At 40.8% G+C, this 21284-nt stretch overlaps 2 protein-coding genes across 2 annotated transcripts in view; both read left to right on the top strand.

Annotated features, from left to right (window-relative positions):
• LOC134791772 (uncharacterized) overlaps positions 1–21284 on the top strand; it is a 329980-nt gene that overhangs the window by 39568 nt on the left and 269128 nt on the right. The gene's annotated exons all lie outside the window — the stretch shown is intronic.
• The window catches only part of LOC134791638 (protein winged eye), a 135941-nt gene that overhangs the window by 6637 nt on the left and 108020 nt on the right, over positions 1–21284 (top strand). The gene's annotated exons all lie outside the window — the stretch shown is intronic.

Consider the following 21284-nt stretch of genomic DNA (forward strand, 5'->3'; position numbering starts at 1 on the left):
TTCTTTTTAAAAATAAAGGAATGTCTTTTTAAGTAAAATGAGCCAGCTTAAGGATTTAAGGTAGTTTCCCTCCAGGGCCCGACTTATATTTCCAACCTGTATAAGTAAGGAAAGAGTGCTAACTCCATACGTAGATATGTCGACTACGAAAATTACTCGCGTTTTGGTAAGAAAACAGATGTATGAAGTTAGCCCTTTCCTTGTACATATTTCCTTCCTTGCTCATATTTCTGTTGTGGAGTGAAGAGCACTAATTTCAATTCAATTTCAATTTATTAATTAAAAGACAACAATGGCCCATAATGGTTAGTAACAATTAATATTAAAAACTAAGTGTTAGTGGAACAAAATAATAAATCGACAAGCACACACAGACAGCAATAACAATAATAATCACCTAGTAGCGGTTTAAACACGCTCAAAATGCCGCATTGTAGGTGAATCGTATCTAATAAGGTAAGGTAAGGTTCTAAGGTAGGTACTAATAAGTTAACTTATTTTTCTATGCCTTAACTAACCAGCTGCTAGGTCTTTATCTTTATTATTAGAGCTGTTACTATCAATTTGCTCGGGATATCAACAATTCAACACTCAGTTCTAGGATAGACAGGACATTCTATAACATTTACAATATTGTCCTGATGTGGGTTTCAAATTTGCCAGCTTAAATTTACCTGTTAAATTGATAAAGAGTCAATAAGGTGCAGGGGGACAATTTCGAGTGAGGGATAATTTCAACTAATAGAAATATCTTCCATGTTTTACATTATTAACTAGAGTGCCATATATGTCCACAGATAGCGCAAAAGATGTGTTAGAGTCGTACCAAGAAAAGTCTGCAGCGGATTTGATAGCCCACGCAGTGAAAGTGTTATTTATACGTCATAATTTCATAGAAGTTTGACGTTTAAAATGACTCTTGCACTGCGTGGGCTATCAAAATCGCTGCAGACTTTTGACGGTTTGACTCTATGTGTGTTGTGTGACTCTAGTTAATGTAATACATGGAAGATATTTCGATTAGTTAAAATTACCCCGCAGTTGAAATGGCCCCCCTGCACCTTACTTGATTGAGGTCTATGTACAGTCAGCATAACCATTAGCTCAGCACCTCTGCATACATAATTTGCAATGCTGAGTAACTTTACAGTAGGTACAGTTAGATTCATACACAATTTCATAGTTTTGTTGTAGGGCCATGTTCAATAGTGTGGCCCTAGGTATTTGCGGAGCGATACGACCTTCAAGAATAGAGCGTACTCCCATCCTCCCTCCGGTGATGCAGTTGTCCATGGGCGACGGAATTGCTTACCATCAGACGATTCGTCTGCTTGTTTGCCTTCTATGCTATGAATAAATAAAAAAAGACTTTAGCCCTTGCTACACGGTCGCCGACAAGCATTCACACCGCGTGGCCTTGGTCCGTCCCGGACCGTGTAGACAGTTGTTTCCAACAAAATTTGACCAAAACTGACCAAGGACAGACCAAGGTCAGACGTTTAGAAGGCTTGTCGGCGACCGTGTAGCAAGGGCTTTAAAGTGTCATTCTATGGAACTTGCTAACTATGCAAACAAAAGTCACTAGTAAATTTATCATACAGAGACAATTTCAATATGGCGGTTTGTTTACATAGTTAGCAAGTTCCATAGAATGACACTTTAGGGTTCACGAATATACTTAAGTAAGTCCTGAAATAAGTACCTACTAAATCCGTTTAAATTAAATTGTAATTCCTATTTAAAATAGTTTGGGCTTTATATGACTCCGGTACAGTAGGTACATATATCATAGATATACATTTTACGCCTTGTTTTATTACTAAGAAGTAAGATGCAAAAATTGGAAAAGTGTAAATATATCTTTGGCATCGAGTGTACAAGGAAATTAGGAAGTAAGAAAAGAAAAAGATTAAAACTCAGAAAAAGGAGGAAAACCCCGTAGAATAGAAGTAGAAGGGGGGAAAAGGCCGAAAGAGGGTTTGAAGGTTCTAATATAACGATGGTTGGCTTTATTATAAACTCGTCCAACTAGGGTTGCCAGATGGTCGGGATTTGGCGGGATTCTCCCGATTTTTAGCATGTGTTCCCGATTCCCGACAAAGTAAAAATTGTCCCGAAAAACAGCTCCACGTTATCCATCCATACTAATATTATAAAGGCGAAAGTGTGTCTGTCTGTCTGTTACCTCTTCATGCTTAAGCCGCTGAACCGATTTAGTTGAAATTTGGTACCTATAGAGATAGTTTGAGTCCCGGGGAAGGGCTCTATGGGCAGAGCAGCTGACGTAGTGCCAATAATGTAAAATATCGTTGTTTTTAATACAATTACTTTAATTTAATGTTTTTTTTTTCCCGACTTAAGTCCCAAAATCCCGAAAAATTGATATTTTTTCCCGATAATAGCGCCTTTCGATCTGGCAACCCCTGATTTAATCTTGTCTTGAGATGCCGTTTCGCATCAATCAAATGTAAACCGGTTTGTTTGTAAGTATATAAAAACAAAATTATGCACTAAATTTTACTTTTAGTTTAAAACACGGAAACATAGCCTTTCGATTTCTTAGTTTTAAAGATATTTAGTCGTTGTAGTCAGCTGTTTCCGATTTTTGAGGCTACTTAACGACCCTTTGTCGAGTTCTATTTGAAGCTTAAATGAATTGTGTATCAAGCAGAAACGTCTGCGTCTGCTATTAAGCTTAGAAACAAATTAAAAGTGGAAATATTCACTGTTTTGAGTGAGACTTGAACCCACGACCACCAGGTCGCTAGTAGGGAATGCAAATCGGTTATAACCGTAACCGAAATATTCGGTTATAACCGAATATTTTGACAAAATTTCATAACCGAATATTGGAGACTCGAATAACCGGTCACGGTTATTTTCGGTTATTTATTTATGACTTAAATTGTATGTTTTTATCATCTAATGACTACAACATCCTGCCTTTTTTGGCTGTGACTATAATTTTTGTCATTCGTGGACTTTAATAACTTAAATGTACCAAATTTACTTCCCTTATTTATGAAATATTTTTATTGAATATTTTATCACGTCCAAGGTCATATTTTACTTTTACTTTATTTGGTGTGTTTTATTAAAAAATTAAGACTTTTACTCACATTCCCTAATACTGTTGGTACTAAAATAAAGATTTTTGTATTTTTTTAATTACTTCATTGTAAATTTATAATTATTCGTCGAAAATAACCGTAACCGATTATAACCGATATTCGGTTATTTTTCGGGCATAACCGTAACCGAAACCGGTTACGAAGTTTGGCCGGTTATTGCATTCCCTAGTCGCTAGGCCGACGCTCTTCCATCTGGCCCCGTAGACAACATGCCAATCGCTAACGCTCCGTAGTGAACGAAACGCAACTGTCACTGTCACACTAATATAGAAGAATGATAGAGAGGCACAAAGCGATTCGATGGCGAAGCGCAAGCGATTGTCACCTTGGCTAGGCCGCTAGAGCTACCAAGACCTTAAGAGCCTTAGGGAGGCCCTAGCGACATCTACCGTAAGAAGTAAATTTTTCTACTTTTAATTCGTTTCTAAGCTTATTTGAAGCTTGCCATGCCATAAGATCGATGTGGCGAATGGCGAAGACCGGAATACCTAGACATTTTTGGTTGAGAAGACCGACGTAGAGCAAGAACTCTTGTTTAACGTCGCTCGGACACAGTCTAAAAGAGCTTCGATCCTGCTCTACCGTCTGTAAATGGATAATGTGTACAAGCGCAAGAGTTTAGAAGCAACGACGACGCAGCCGATCTTAGCCACATTTACCTTTAATACATTTTTATTGCCAATTAACATGTACAATTTGTATAAAATTAAACAACACTCTAGAGATTAAAGTTGCTTATTTTACACTCCAAAACACTAACAACTGGTCACTTTACACGAAAACTTTACAGAATGTGTCCCGTTTTAACTGCCCTTGAGTGCAATGCGTTTAGCACGGACCGTGGCTATGCGCAGACGCATGTAAAAATACACCATGTAGCGTTTCCGGTAGATAAGGTCTGATGGATCACTTCCTCCGGATTAGGGATGCGTCCGCACCCAGCGGAGTTGCCACTATAATAAAACATAAAAAAGGTTTACTCAGGCCAAAGATTTATTCACTATTAAGGCGCCGCTTTTACATATAAAACGCTCACGCACCGCTCACGCTCCGCTCGGAAAACGCGCCCGTGTGACGGAACCTTTAGTTAAAATAGTGTCCCTCTGGGATCGAATTGTGAAACACTCCAGCCTTAAAGGCTAGCAATGTATTTTCGTAAACAATGATGTTACTGGTGGGCGACGGTAATTGCATACCGTTGACTCCTCTACATGATGGCCCAGCGCTGGACCAGCGAGATGGCCATTCGATGGTTATGACTCCTCCTCTACACGTTGGCCCAGCGAGACGGCCATGCGATGATGTAGAGCACGCACTATGGAATGGACCACGTGTAGATGCGTACGCACCATCGCTGGCCCACTACCTTTGATGTGCGGACGAAAAACCGACACCATGGCCATCCCATCGCCATCCCGCCACGCCATAAGCCATCCGACGCGTGGCCCACTGGCCAACGCCCTGGCCAGTGGGCCAATATGATGGCCCATCGTGTAGAGGAGCCATAACAAATTGTCAGATGCAGCGCGGTATCAACGCCACAACAGTAATGCGGCAGTGGACATCCGAAAGCTACCGTCTTATGGGGAGCGCAATCTCAATCGATAGAGTGAATAGGTACAGTCCGTCCAAGACTCGAACCAAGCTAATTTTGCATTTGCACCGACTTGGCAAGCGGCACAATGTGCCATAAACAAGAAATTTCTATGACAGTATAACGATTATAGCGACACTGTCACACCTTGTCGCGGTCGTCCAAGGTGGTGCAGAGATAGCTTAGATGGACTTTAACTTCCATGGTAGACTATCAGTTCTCGACATATCTTTGATTTTTATTCCTACTTATCCGATTAATAAACCAATATCTCGCCGTGAGCAAAGAACGGAAGCAAATTCCAAATTCAAATCATTTATTCAGTTGGGACCGCTCGAGCCAGTCACGCGCCAATATAAACCTAATCTCAAAAGCATAAGGTTTACAATAGATCGGTTAATTGTGTCGTTAGTGTGCATCGATTTGAAAAGCTTCGAGGAGTAGAGGTTTTGTGCACCAACGGCTATACTGTTACTCTTCTTAGACCATATTGAAAAGAAATATGTGATCACTGATCAGTTAATTTGCTTATTGTATAACTTTGGTAATGTGAGATCTTGTGAACAACTGCTGATCTTTTGGACGCCATTTTACAAGCTTTATTTATAGATGTAGTGCATAATTGTTTTCCTTCGTAGTTTCACGGAAACGTACGAACGTGTCTTGCTATTTCAATCAGTCTCGGTACAAAAAGTACTGAGGTTGACTGAAGTAGCATGACAAATACGAACGTTTCCGAGAAAATATTAAGGAAAACAATTAGGTACTCACTATATCTGTAACTTGCATACAGTATGCATTATGTTTACAATTATTATTATTGGTCATTCTATCATCATCATCATCATCATCAGGCTATATTAGTCCACTGCTGGACATAGCCCTCCCCTAAAGAGCGCCAAAGCGCCCTGTCTTCAGCTTGCCGCATCCAGCATCTGCCTGCAGTCTTTCGCAGATCGTCATCCCACCTGGTCGGAGGGCGTCCTACAATACGTTTGCCGAGTCGCGGTCTCCACTCAAGAACACGTTACACACGTCATTCTATCATATTATAACCAATTTTAGTTGCTATAATCTGGTATCGTATAGAAATGAATGTATTTACGTACAGGCCGGGACCGTCGCGCTTTGCGGGCCGTCAATTAATTAGGATTATCGTAATGGACAGATTTGTTTTCTTTGAAATTGGAACCGGACGACATATTTCTTGTTTTTGTTTGGCTTTATGGGCTATTCCTGATTTGGCTGTTGGTCTTTGAAACGGTTATTTATTAAACGTTTTAAAACGTTATTTATTATTTTTTATTTAGGTATTTGTAGTTTTTTTTGCGGTTATGTCAGAAAGTCTTCAAAACATATTACATAAAGTAGATAAGTTTTAACCACAAAAGGTTGAAGGAAATTGTACTAGTAGATATTAAGTAGTACATACCGGACTTAATTTTAATTAAAACTAGCCTTTTTGCCTATGGCGTTGCGTTATTCATAAAAGCGTTACTGGACTGAATTAGCTATGAATCGTTTGTCTATATCTGTCATTGTGACTTATGTATTTGTAAGAAAGGGATAAAACATAATTTGACTAAATCAGGCCCGATATGTTTTATGAATAGAACGCAAGAACCCGCCTGGCGGGCTATACATATGTACTTCACACAGTAATAACAATAACAGAAATTGTGAGATCGTTTACTAAATTAAGTTCCAATTAAGAATTCCGAGATATTGAAACGTGAACTAAAGTCTATCTAATAGTTTTTTTGTTCAATATTCCCTGTCGAAGTATTTTCTTAAAGATATAAAAAATCCTGTTGATAAAATCATTACATTAGCACCCATAATATTGATGATTGGATACTTTTTGTTCCTATAATTAAAGCCGATAATAGGTGCCATTTTCAGTTTTTCCCCTGGGTACCGATTCCTTAGTTCGCCATTGAAATGTAAGCAATATTGAACTTAAACATAAAATAAAAACCGGGCAAGTGCGAGTCAGACTCGCACACGAAGGGTTCCGTACCATTATCTATAAAAACGGTCACCCATCCAAGTACTGAACCCGCCCGACGTTGCTTAACTTCGGTCAAAAATCACGTTTGTTGTATGGGAGCCCAACTTAAATCTTTATTTTATTGTTTTTAGTATTTGTTGTTACAGCGGCAACAGAAATACATCATCTGTGAAAATTTCAGCTGTCTAGCTATCACAGATCACGAGATACAGCCTGGTGACAGACGGACGGACGGACAGCGGAGTCTTAGTAATAGGGTCCCGTTTTACCCTTTGGGTACGGAACCCTAAATAAACTCGGCAAAGCAAATCAAGCAAAACGACTTGATTACTTTTTGCGCCGTTAAAAACAGCTAAGTAGCAGTAAACGGGCGATATCCAATTTCAATTTCGAAATGAAATAGAAATTTCTAGCGTCATGACGTTTATAAAACGGGCCCCGGGCTGTGCGCGTGCCTAAACAGCTGATTGCCCGACCACCATAAAAAGTTATATAAAACAACAAACAACCAAAAATAAACCTTAAAATGTAACTAATAAGCTTTAAATTGCAATCGCGGTGCGTACGCGACCCTTACTTAAAACTTCACCAAGCGATTTTAAACTTTAATATCAATACAAAAAGTTCAAAATTGTTTGTACTAACAACCCACCGTACACGTCATCTCCAGAGCTCCCCACAACAATGCAAACTCAACTTTAACGTAAATAAACTAAGGTTGTTTTTCACTTGTATGGTGGTTAACGAGATAAACTCGAATGGATTTTGTGCATTTCACTTGGCTGGAGGCTGGAGGCCTGCAGCGCCGAGATGGATTATTCTTAATTACACTTGCAGATACCGCACTTACCGCGAACTGAACTGGTGGTGACTTTTATGTTTATGACACTACTAGGAATTATATAGTAGCACAACTAAGAAAAACTACTTAAGGCTTCGTCACACAGGCGCGTTTTCCAGGCGGGGCGTGAGCGTTTTATATGTAACCTTTAGTTACGTACTAAAGTAAGGACGCTAAACGCAAAGAATTTCGTACATTGCCCCGCCGTTTACTATCTCTATCGCACGTGCATGAAAAATAAATTAAAACCCACTTAAAACCGGCCAAGTATGATGAGTCGGACACGCGCACGAAGAGTTCCGTACCATTACGCAAAAAACGGCAAAAAAATCATGTTTGTTGTATGGGAGCCCCTCTTAAATAGTTATTTATTATATTCTGTTTTTAGTATTTGTTGTTATAGCGGCAACAGAATGACGGAAGTGGAAATTTCAACTGCCTAGCTATCACGGTTCATTAGATACAGCCTGGTGACAGACAGACGGACAGAGAGACAGACAGACGGACAGCGGAGTCTTAGTAATAGGGTCCCATTTTTACCCTTTGGGTACGAAACCCTAACAACATGTGTAACTCGAGCATAAAATAAAAACATGCCCAGATACTTGACTTTATTCATCCTTGACTTATATGACCCTTGTCTGGTTGTTCTGTTGTGACCGGTAAAGGTTACATTCGAATTCCGACTGCAGTGGGATGGTGGATTTAAAGGGGCCCCCTGATTACCAGTTCTCCGGACAATATCAGCCTGTCAGTTAAACGCAAAATTTGACAGCTCCGAACAACTGACAGGCTGATATCGCCTGGCGAACTGGTAATTTCTGGGCCACTTAAGCTACCTCTCTGCCTTCTAAATCTGTAACTATTACTTCTTCTTACTCGTTCCCTCATTGCTGAGGTTTGCGACCTCGTGTATTTTGTCTCCATGTTGTGTGGTCATAACATAAAGCCATGTGGATTGCACGGTGCAAACTGCCGCCAGCCGACCTCTTCATGGCGTTCAAACTAAGTAATTTAAAACTACATCATAATTACGACATTTTCAGTTCAGGTAAAGTTCAAGTTAGACAAAGGCCAACAAGCCAGTCAAGTCCACAGTAAGCCCTCAGACAACTTATAGTTTTAAATACCTAATATTGTCGTCCAGTTTGCGGCCGCGGAGAATAAAGTTATACTCGCAGCGAATCGAAATTATGTACCTACGTAAAGTGTCATTCTATTGAACTTGCTAACTATGTAAACAAACCGCCATATTGAAATTGTCTTTGGATGATGAATTTACTAGTGACTTTTGTTTACATAGTTAGCAAGTTCCATAGACTGACACTTTATTGGGTTAGATCTTTAGATACTTCGCTAACATTACCCTAGCCAATGCTCCAGCACTCTCGACTCGACTGTAACTAGCGTTCACACATAAAAAACGGAATATCTTGACAAAGGTCCGGAGAAGCGTATGTTTTGTTTTGTACGAAGAACATAACCCAAGACCAATATTGAGAGCTCATTAAGTCCCAATATTGATCTTAACGTGTCAAACCTGCAAGCACTGATATTACCTAAACCTTATTGCCAAGATTTATGGTTTAAACATGGTCAGCCATATTGTTGTTAGTATATTCCGGGAAAATTGTCGGTAAAATGGTTTCGTGGAAGTTAGATCTGACCTTTACTCTTTAGTTCTTGGAATAATAAATAGTAGATTTTTTATAGAATATGGTTTCTGTGAGTACGAGTTGACGTCTGTTAATAATGTATATTTGTAAATTGTACTCTTAGGGTCTCCTCAGATATATCGACGCGCATTCGGCAAAAGCCAATAGGAAAAGGCTTTATGTCTGCGCAATAAGAGCGAAAAAGTCGTCGTTCGGTTCGGCTCGTATCGGCCGGCGCCTGCCGACGCATCGACGGCTTTTTCCTATCGGCTTTTGCTGAATGCGCGTCGATATATCAGGGGAGACCCTTAGATTTACCTAGGCAAAAGCAATTGGAATATGCTGCTCCTTTGGCGCTAAAATTAACATTTTGTTTTGTTCTCAACCTTCCGATACCTGAAAGTAGAATAAAAAACTTATAGAGTCTGTGCGGAAAGAGAAGAGTCGTGGAATGTATTGGGCCCCATACATTCCACGACTCTTCTCTTTCCGCATAGACTATACCTACTCATTCCTTTGTGAGGCTATGAATACAAGGCATACAATACATGCATAAGAAAAAAGTGTGATTTTCTCTACTTTGTGAAACTGACAGTTATTAGTAAGAGTCGCTACCTACTCTTACCAAATTATAGTTGTGTCATAAATAAAAAAATGTCGATGGTCAGATGCCTCCGGCCGCGCATAGCCCACGGTCCAATCCAAGCACCTATTGTCTATGGCCGAACAATGACACAAGCTACTGAGAGATGAATTGCATCTTCGACCTATGGCATATTTCATCGTTTCTTATCCTTTGTTCTGCGGCTAAAGCATTTTGACGAGATTTAATAAGTTATTTGATGTAGGTACATATATTGAAGAACTAAACACCAAATATGAATATATAAAATTACAAAATAACATCGAAATAATCTTTGCGTGGGCTAATAGCCTAATACCGTTTGAGGGTTGAATTTCTTCGCAAATACGAAATTACAAGACGAATTCTCTTATTGTACAAGCTCATTAGTAAATATACAACAATATACGCCTTAAGAAAGACCCCACACAAGCGTCTCCCGAGCGTCGGCGTGATGTAGTCAACTCAATGCTGTTCGACGCAACTTCTCAGCGACACCATTTTCCATAAGTGCTGACTAGAGGGCGACGCTCAAAAGGCACTAGTGTCTGGGTCTCTTATATCTCGCTATAGCTAAAGAGCGGTGCTCGCTATAGCGGTGTGAAAAGCCATTTTCTCTTCCTCTGTTTTTCCCTATGGCTTGGCGAGCCACAAATATCAGTAGCTACATACCTATATGTATGTTAAAATTAAAATTGTAGACTTGTAAAACGCTTTCTGTTGTCGCCATTTTCCTTCGTTCCGAATCTGAATATGGCGAAAATTGTTCATCATATCAGCCGCAAAACGTACACTGCTGGACATAGGCGTCCCAAAAAAAATAGCTTGGCAAAATTGTTAGTTTACTTTAGTTTAAATATTCCACGTATTGCTGTCCTGTATTACTTAACGCTAATAACTTGTACCACAAGTACTCAGGACACTAATAAGCGCGTGGCTATTAAATGCTTTTAATATTGCGGGCGGCCTCTATTCTGGGTCGTTTTGACTAGCTATTAAAACTGTTGTTTTCTTAGCATAGTTTCATGTATCTACTTTAACCTCATAAGTACATTCATACCTCGATGTAAGATTCAGCTATCTTTTAAGGGGCCCACTGATTAACAGTCCGCCGGACGGTATCGGCCTGTCAGTTGTTCGGAACTGTCAAAATTTTGTTCTAACGGACAACAATCTTACAACGCGGCTTAGCAAAGGCTTGTTATTTGAACTTCTGGCGTATTTCCGAAAATGGCTTCGACGAGAATTGAAATCTGTTTATCTATCCTGAGCTATTCGCTTATGATTTGGTGATTATTCGCTTATAAGTACAAACAGCAACACTCTTTAACTGTCCATGGGTGGACCTTATGCCTTGTGTAATAAGGTTTACGAACTGTCAGTTAACAGTGAGCGATGGTACCTACTCAGCAAGTTAAGAGCGGAGCACTAAAAAGCGCGTAGCCATAAAACGCTTATTGGCGTCGTCATGTCGTTTAGAATATTCCTGCTTGAATAGGTATAGTTTGTCAAAGGACTGTCTCATTTTAATCATAGACAGAGAGAATCATGCTATCTTTGTCTTACACTAGTACTAGTACCCAAAAGAAAAGGATGAGTATATCCTGGTTCTTACTGACTGACAAATTGGTTTGACCAACTATACCTATTACTGCCGACTCGACTGTCAAAAATGCTAGAGTCCGTCTAAGTTAACTGTGCTCCATCTTGAATAGAACAGAGGAAGTGTAAAATTATAAACGTCATATTTTCATAGAAATTTGACATTTATGATGACATGGCCACACTCTGTCATTATTGCAAATGCGATGCAGAGTTAGCTTGGTATGACTCTAGGATTATCGCCTTAGAGCATTTAATAACCGGAGTCGCCTAAGAGCTTAACCCTCTGCCGAAAACCTTGCACAATTGTGCAAACTTTTGTATGGACTTACGTGGCTATTTATTTTGTACGTCACGTACAAATCATGTAGAAATAGCCATACATTTGACGTGCCCCTGACTGTTTTGTATAGAAAATGACAGCCAAGGCGTCTCCAATTACTAAATGCTCTAAGATTATCCCTAAAGCCTTAAACCACAAGTACTCAATCAGTATGTTATACTCGTATAAGAGCGGAGCACTAAAAAGCGCGTTGGCCATAAAACGCTTATTGGCAGCTGCCGCTGCAGTGTGCCGTCGCCATGTCGTTTAGAATATTCCTGCTTGAATATTGCTGCCGACTCCACTGTCAAGTGTCAAATTGCTAAAAATTACCGCCTTTTACTAGAAATTGTCGCGGAAAGTTTTGGGGATAGAGAGAATATCCAGTCTATCCTAGAGAGTATCATGGGTACTTGAAATTAGGATATAGTTTCTAGTAACGTGTGGTCGATGGTACTTTGAGAGGCGATAGTCAATGATGGCATTGACTATCGCCTCTGTTAAATTTTGTCCTTTTCTAACTAACACAATTCTCAAAATAGGGATAAGGACAAACGATTTGCGTTCTTCTAGTTAAATTTGTCAATGAGCGTAGACCTAGTAATCAATCTCTCGATTTGTTTGACGTCAATACATCATAACTACAGCATCTCGCGGGCATCAAAAGTACAAGCAAGGTACACTATGAGTTATGTCAAAAAGTATTCAAAATGAGATCAACATTGTATCAATTGGTATATATGTCGTAGTCAGATCGTATAATCCGCCGTATTACATTACGGCTAGCCGTTATCAAAAACAGGGGCGTTTTGAAATGCGGCGGTTCGACGATTAGCCGGATTGTCATTGCGATACGTTCTTCAATAAGGCGGCCAACGTTTAGCCGCATCGTACTACTATTTTAGATTGTAGAGTGACCAGTTCTTTCGGTCGCCTACGTAACCGGAGTTTGACAATGTTTGCAATTTAATTTATTTTTACCATGGTCCCACCGCACTACATGTGTTTCTTTTCCAAAACATTTCCTTCACAACTTAAATAGACGGAGCCCCGCAAGCGGGGCTCCTATTTCTGGGCGGTTTGCCCTTCGGGCATCTGAAGCTACCTAACGAACCTAACCTACTTACCTACCTACGCTTTTTTCCCCAAAGTGTAATGTTTTCACGGACGTCTCACTAAATCAATAGGTAGGTAGGTTAGGTTCGTTAGGTAGCTTCAGATGCCCGAAGGGCAAACCGCTCAGAAATAGGAGCCCCGCGAAGCGGGGCTCCGTCTGGTTAAGTTGCGAAAGAAATGTTTTTTGAAAAGAAACAGTCCGACGAACTCCAGATTTGATGGACACCCCAGCGTTTGTCAGGCAGCGCCACGGGTGTTAAAAATGGGAACTAAAAACTGTCAAAGCGGCGGCTAATGACTCGCTGTATTACATTACGGCTAGCCGTGTTGAAGAACGTATGGCGCCGAATACATTCCGGCGGATTCTCATTCAGCCGCATTCAATCCGGCTAATCGTTAAACCGCCGCATTTCAAAACGCCCCTGTTTTTGAAAACGGCTAGCCGTAATGTAATACGGCGGATTATACGATCCGACTGCGACATATATATCACATCAAATAGGCGCTAAGTTCAACGTCCTCCAAAGCAATCTGAAAAATGGCAACCGTAGACTAAACTAGTTAGGTAGGAAGCCGAGACAGACTCGATAAGGGCTAGGTCTAGCCTCAACATAGGCAGTGCAAAGAATAATGAACCTTAAGCACTAGGCAATAAAGTCTTAAGTAAAGCCGGAGACATGGAGGGGTGAGACGTTATAAGGTTATTGCCGAAGCTTCCTGTTGGAAGATAAAATTGTTTTACAGGAATTGGGATATGATGTTTTTGAAAATACCTACTACCAAACATATCCAAAAAATAATTTAACTCAAGCTTTCATTGGTCGGTGGGTTTGATCATTCATTTGATGTCTACTTCTCACTGAAATCGCTTAACAATGTCGCTAATTTCATGACAGCTAATTTCTTTAATAAAAACTAGGTATACCTACTAATGGGAAAAATAAAATGAAAAGATTGATGAGGCGTTAACAAAACCTAAATCATAACGTGGAAAAACATTATTTCTTGGTATCTCCATTAAATGTGCAAAAGCGATAGAGACCGAAAACTTAATCTTGATTTTCGATGTTCGCGCCAGGCCGCCAGGGGGCTAATCATAAATTACGTCATTTCAAATTAGGGGGGGGGGGGTCTGGACATCGGATGATGGTAGCATAACGTAGGAGGAAACGGGGTCATTCGAAGCATGTTTTTGGGATGATTTTAGGGGGGGGGGGGGGTCTGGACATCGGATGATGGTAGCATAACGTAGGAGGAAACGGGGTCATTCGAAGCATGTTTTTGGGATGATTTTAGGGGGGGGGGGGGTCAAAAATCGATGACGTAATTTATGGACAGCCCCCAGGTTACGAAGGATGAATGTTCTGTCACAAACATAAAGCCAATGTAATTTTCTATTATTGTTACTGAGAATCGTATAATAACAAGTGCTTATTCTTTTACTTATGTAAGTGCGTATATCTGTTCCCCCCTACGTCGCGGCATGTGTTCTCCACATCTGCCGCTGCTCATAAACTGCGTCATATATTTTTATTTTGTTTATACACGGTAGGACTGAGACTCATATAAAATGCCAGAAAATATGTGAAGTTTTCAACCAAACGGTACCACTTTGTCGGTTGTTGATAAGGTTGATTTCAAATTGAAGCTATATGGAAATAGCGCCATATAGAATAAGCGCCATAAATAATCGACAATAAGTACCCTTTTGGTTGCGAATGTCACATATAATACTTAATGAAAAGAGTATCTACTTTGTGAAGTCTATGAAAGAGCTACATAATCAGCTGGAAAATATACTCACCCAAAAAATTACAAAACACGTAGTTTATGATTACATTGACTACATCATAATCACTACACCTTAAGGCTTGGCCACATACAGAGCGCGACGCAGCGCCGCGTCCACGCCGCGCGACCGCGGCACATGCTAACAGGTTACCGACGTCAAACAGACTGCGTCCCGCCGGTATCACGCCCCGCTTCTGTCGCGCCCCGCGCCGCGCGGCCCATTGCGTCCGCGCGGCGCGTGCGCAGCGCTGCGCCGAGCGAACGCGGCGGCCCGCCGCGTCGCGCAAGGTCACGTCAGTAGGATCGGACGTAGGCAGCGAGCGGTGCGCCGCGTTCCCGCGCGGCCGCGCCGCGTTCACGCGCGCCTTGAGGGCGTGTTGAGAGCGTGAGGCCGGCGCGATCGGCGCGCGCCCTGTTTGACCAGGCTTCGCGTCGGCATCACGCGGCGCGGACGCGGCGCTGCGTCGCGCTCTGTGTGTGGCCAAGCCTTTATAAAACAAAGTCGCCCGCCACGTCTGTCTGTTTGTGTGTATGTATGTTCGCGATAAACTCTAAAACTACGGAACGGATTTTCATGCGGTTTTCACCTATCAGTGAGTGATTCTTGAGGAAGGTTTATTAGGTGTTTGTGTAACCCGTGCGAAGCCGGGGTGACTCAGTAGTAAGTAAATAAAGAAGGCCGCGAATTGACAGTTTTGCCTGTCAGGCACGGCCGTCAGCCAGAACTGACATGCTTATAAATGGCAACACTGGAGACTAGTGACAAACAAAATTGTATTTAAAATTCGAGTCAATATCGCCTAGCTTCTTCGAGCAACACGGAAGGGAGGCGGCATTCGCACTATTTCCCCTCTGCCGAGGTACAAGATTAGCGCGTCAATATAATCTAGCGCGGGTAATAAAACTAGTTGCACTTGGATTTTTCACTAGACCGAGTCCAAACGCGCGCGTGAACACTGCTGCACAAAAATGCCTGTTTGCTCGGTTTTTTGTTATAAAAAGAGGTCGGGGACATCAAATTTACAAAAAGAAAGTGTTACATTTCACATGTAATATTTTTTTTTACATATCATACGTTTAATTACATTCAAACACAATTATTATATTTTAGTCTCATGTAATTGTTGGATTTATCGATTTTGCTCGCTCAGTACAAATTGCGGATCGGTCGAGCGACAAATCCGACTTCTCATCTCTCAGAATACAATAACATACTTCAACGAAAATGTGTTACTGTGCGTGTTGTGACACTTGTCACTCGTCCGTACACAAAAAGAGATCGAGGTTTGCAAGATTTGTATTTGACGTGTGTCATTTTCTATGTATTTGTGTCGTCATTACAGATTGGATTTTGTATGTAAGTGTGTGAGAAGTGCGACTGTGTGCACCTTTCCCCCCGCGAAAAATGGCAGAAAGATTTGTACGGTGAGATATCGCTTGGGCCCCTCCCTTCCGATGTGTCGGAAGCCGGTGTTGCTCGAAGCCTAGCTTTATTTATCGAAACTAACTGACTACTACTAACTCATTCGATACAAAATCGATCTTATATTGATGCAGAACTTTAATCATTTCTAATATACTTAATATTTATATTCTGCCAACTTCTCAGACATCCATAATCGGTTAAATCAAAGGTTCCCAAACTTTTCACGGCCATCATATTTAATCTCTCAGTGAAATCAGTTTTCCCGGTTCCCAAGATACAGGCTGCGCCTAGTTTGGGGCCGAAGGATATTCGCTTTTTGGTAAAATTTCATTTATCCTGTGTTAATTATGTGTAAGCTTAAATTTGTAAACATATTCTGGTAAATAAACGCTTTGTATTTGTATTTTGTGTAAGTATTGCGACTCCCTTTTCATGTTCCAATTTTTTGCAATTCCCTTTTAAATGTAGATACTTAAAGTTGACAAGCCGATAATAATCGTTTGTCCCTTTCCGACGTATTGGTATGATGGAAAGGGACAAACAATTATTATCGGCTTGTCAACTTTAGTTGTTTTTTGTTTTTGAATAAGGGGGTTAGAATCTATTACTAGCGAAGTAAGCATACCTACTTGTTCTCGAAGTATGTTATACAGGGTGGAAAAATAAGTCGGGCCCTGGAGGGAAACTACCTTAAATCCTTAAGTTGGCTCATTTTACTTAAAGGAGACATTCCTTTGTTTTTAAAAAGAAATAAAATTGCATTCAAAGATTTTTCTTTTTTCTTCAATTTTGCTTGTCTAAAAATATTCTTGAGTACTAAATATTCGATTTTATGGATATTTTGTACGACAGACGAGTGTAAGACCTAATGTTTCGTGGAGAAATGTTATCATTAACGATAACTGTATCGACTAGTAGAAAAAAATAGCGAGTGTTTATTTTTTGGAAGTTTTACTCGGTTCGATTCCCGGTCGAGACTCCACCTTCCACACTGTATATTATATAACTTGAGGAACAGTTTGGGAACCCCCGGGGTAAAGTAATCCTATTACGGCCGACGATCAAAAACTCGACTTCACCGAGCGATGAGTGACATTTCCTGGGAGCCAACACTTTGATGTTCTACGTCTACGACAGAATACAAGTCTGACAGATACAAGTAATTATCTCACATATGTTTGATGTGTTCCATGTCCATGTGGGGTTATTAAAATACGACTAAGGAAAACCAAAAGTCTGGCTAGTGAAATTTCAAAATTTCTTTAATTTTCTTTAGGTAGTTTTTGGCCAACGTTTCCTACGTTCATTTTGATACTTTTTGGGGTTCGGAACGCTTTGTGCGCGAGTCTGACTCGCACTTGGCCGGTTTTTGTATTCACTAAAGAAATATGTCACAAGTGTCACAACAAGGTGAAATCTCGGTGAAATACTTCAGGTAGACCACATGTAGGTAGGCCGATCCATCCAGCGAGATAAAAATCGATCTAAGGACCATGCATTTTGACAGATGAGACTTTTGATGAAAAAATCAGATCATTCGTTTGAGAGCACTACAGTGCCACTGAACGATACACATGTATACACAAACTTAAACGTATAGGTACGGTAATTACTATGAGACCCATTGCATCGGGGGTTAAACAAGCTTTATTATAGGTATGTATGTATCAAATCAAATCAAATCAAAAATCAAATCAAAAATATTTATTTGCATAAATAAGGGTATATACAATGGGTGGTATTCTTAGTTCTTACTCTGTACTTACCTAAGTAGGTACTTAAATAAAAGTAAAATATACAAGTTAGTAAATTGGCCAAAAGTTGACACAATAGATTGACTTGTTTGACTTCGCTGGGTATAAACTCGGTGGGTGACGTAATGTGGCCATTAAACACGAGAAGTGCCAAAGGAGCGATTATCCACGCGATAAAACGTAGAGTGGCCACGTTCATACTTTTATTTAGGGACACGTCACGTGTGAATGTGTAGGTACGTGAAAAAATTAAATGTATGTATTTTTAATATTTTAAACTCGTAATGTCTGAATAGTGGGCAAGTATCATCCAGCCAGAGAATTTGAGTCGCTTAACTTCGAAATCGGGTAAATCCATCTGTCAGATTGCGATTTTGGTATTAAGAAAAGGTAATAGGGTAGATATTTGCTGAGAGGGTCGAATGGATTTACCCGAGTTTGAAGTTAAGCGACACATTTATTAAAGATTATTTTACATGTCTCATCGCTCTCCAGTTATTTCTGAATAACGACCAATCAAAAATAAAAACAAATGCTCACGATTTATAAAACCGCATTTTCCTTGCGAATTTCCTAGAAGCTAAGCAAATTTGCCACTGCCTTGAGGGCAGATTCGTGAGATTCAATTTACCAAATATTCGACTTCCGATGTTCCCTCTCGTTTCCTAATGTGCCGTCTCGTTTCCGTCTGTCAGGAACAGACGCTTTGTTTCTTGACAATTGTGGTGACCCTTTATTGTATGTATTGTCCTATACACTCAGATAAGTTAAAGATAAAATTAAAAAAAAAGATAAAGATTTGGGTTGCTTCCCTATGTATAGAATTACCATTATTGGTGAAGGTTCCCAGTAAAAGGTACCACATTGGTAACATTGGTTCTTAATAAAGGTTAAAAATAACAGTTTTGAATGATTCACGGTTACTTTCACTAGACTATAAGTCTGAGCGCGGTCTTCACAACTTTGACACTCATCCGCTATCTTCAGTTACCCGTGAACAAGATGCATGTAACAGCGTCGAAATATTGGGAGCTCGAAAACAATACAAAAGGTAATCACGGTCCATATCCCGGTCGATATAAGTCACAGTAAAAATATATGAATTACCGTCACAGTCGCAGCTACAGGACGCATGTCAGTCGTGACGTCACGCGGCCTATCTCTCGCATATCTGGTAGACACAGACTGCGTAGGTAGACTGGCCACTATAGGCTAGGGAATGCAACCTCGAACCAAGATTGCTGAATCGAGATTCTCACGCGAAAATTCTAATCTAAATTGGGTGTTTTGAGATCTTGACCGCCAGGTCTGTGAGATCTCGACCGAGATTTCCTACAGAGATTGCAAAAACGAGATTCTTTCTCGAAAATTCGTTCGATATCTCTTAATTTCGAGATATGTAGTATCTTATCTCTATCCGGTCAGAAATTAGGTACTTATCGGTTAAATCGTCATCTCGCGAGATGGAGATTTGGAGATTGTATTTCCTACTGGTCACTACTATGTTTACGTTATGTAGTGTTCCGACATTAAAGTTTTTTGGAATTAGAAATTAGAATATACCTACGAGACGCAAGTCTTATGTAAGTACATTACCTACATCTTCGGTTGACGCTGCACGGCCTTCACGTTGTATTAGAAATCAACAACAATTCATTAGAACGGGACGCTATAGATAGGCGCACAGCGTACGTCAGCAACACTCTTAATTGGTCCTAGGAAATGCATCTCGAACCAAAATTGGTGGTTCGAGATTTCTATCGAAAAATCTGAAAGAATTGCGTGTTACGGGAACCTCGACCGTCAGAATTTCGAGATCAATCAATATTTGACAAAGTAATTAAAAATAAGTTATTTTGAACAAAATCCTAAGAATTCAGTATATAAATATTAAGGGTACTTAATCGAGATCTCGACCAAGACTGCAAATCGGAATGTTCTGCCGACTACATTATATCTCGAATTCCTCGATATCTCCCAGTTTCGAGATCTCGCAAATCTCCCAGATTCCTAATTTATGTCTTTGCGATAAGGTTGTAAGTTAACAGTGTAGCGTGTGGCCGATGGTACGCTAAACACGTGGCGCTAATCAACTTGCCCCATCTGGTAACTCCCTACTCTACAGTCGATCTCCATACAATAGCTGGTGCCCTGGTGGCGCCGCCGCTGGGCGCCCACCATTTCCATCCAATTAGGTAAAAGCCTGTCCATTGTTTAGTACTTAGGTCTTAGACAGTCAGATAAGTCGACGAGTAAGTCGCTTAGTAAAGTGAGTGGACTTTGCTTTTTATGGTTTTTAGAACACTACTTACTACAGGAATCGCAGTTCTTATATGTAGTTTAGAACTTAGGTTCTAATGTCCGTCTACGCTTAACTTCAACAGTCGCTGGACATGAACAGAACAAAGTGAGGGAGTGTCATTGTAAACGTCGTATTTTCATAGACATTTAACAATGATGACATTACCACATCTTGCCATTTCATATGCCATTCAGAGTTAGTTAGTTCGACTAGTTGTATCTATTTCTGGTTTGTCTTTTGTAGCGCCAATTAATTTCGTAGTTTTGTTTTGCATAGTATGATTATGCTGCTTTCGTTTGCTATGTAAGGGCCGGTACAGACGGACTGCAACTTGTATGGGAACTGCACGCCGACGTTGCAGTTGGCGTGCAGTCGGCGTGCAGTTCCCATACAAATTGCAGTCCGTCTGTATCGGCCCTTAAGGCCTGGCCAAACAGCCGGTGCGACGCAGCGCCGCGTGATGCCTGTTCAAACAGGGCGCGCGCGGATCGCGCCAGCCTCACGCTCTCAACACGCCCTCATCGCACGCGCGAACGCGGCGCACCGCTCGCTGCCTAACGTCCGATCCGACTGATGTGACCTTGCGCGACGCGGCGCGGGGCGCGACAGAAGCGGGGCGTGATACCGGCGGGACGCAGTCTGTTTGACGTCGGTAACCTGTTAGCATGTGCCGCGGTCAAGCGGCGCGGACGCGGCGCTGCGTCGCGCCGGCTGTTTGGCCAGGCCTTTAAGGAGAGATATGCAAACACTTTAGCAGGGAGAAAAGCTCGAACTTTTAAAGTCAGACCTAGGGCATGCAGTACCGGTCCCGGTACCAAGAATTTCATTTCCCGGTTCTGGGTATGGCCGGAACCGGGATTCCCGGTTCTTCCCGGTTCTCAACGCATCTTATGATTATAGAAAAAATTGTGTTAGCGTACAATCTTTATGTTATGAATTACTTATTTTCATATAAATTATTGCATAAGTATTAATAAATGACCAATTTTATAAAAAAAAAAACACTTCCGGCGTTCCAATCTATTTTACGAAATTAACCGGCACACTTTGCCTGCGCCTGTACACGGCCGTAGCGTAGTCGATGCACTCAGCACTATGACGGTACGGCATACAGAAG

The sequence above is a fragment of the Cydia splendana genome, chromosome 6 (genome assembly GCF_910591565.1).
Source record: "Cydia splendana chromosome 6, ilCydSple1.2, whole genome shotgun sequence".
Taxonomy (NCBI): domain Eukaryota; kingdom Metazoa; phylum Arthropoda; class Insecta; order Lepidoptera; family Tortricidae; genus Cydia; species Cydia splendana.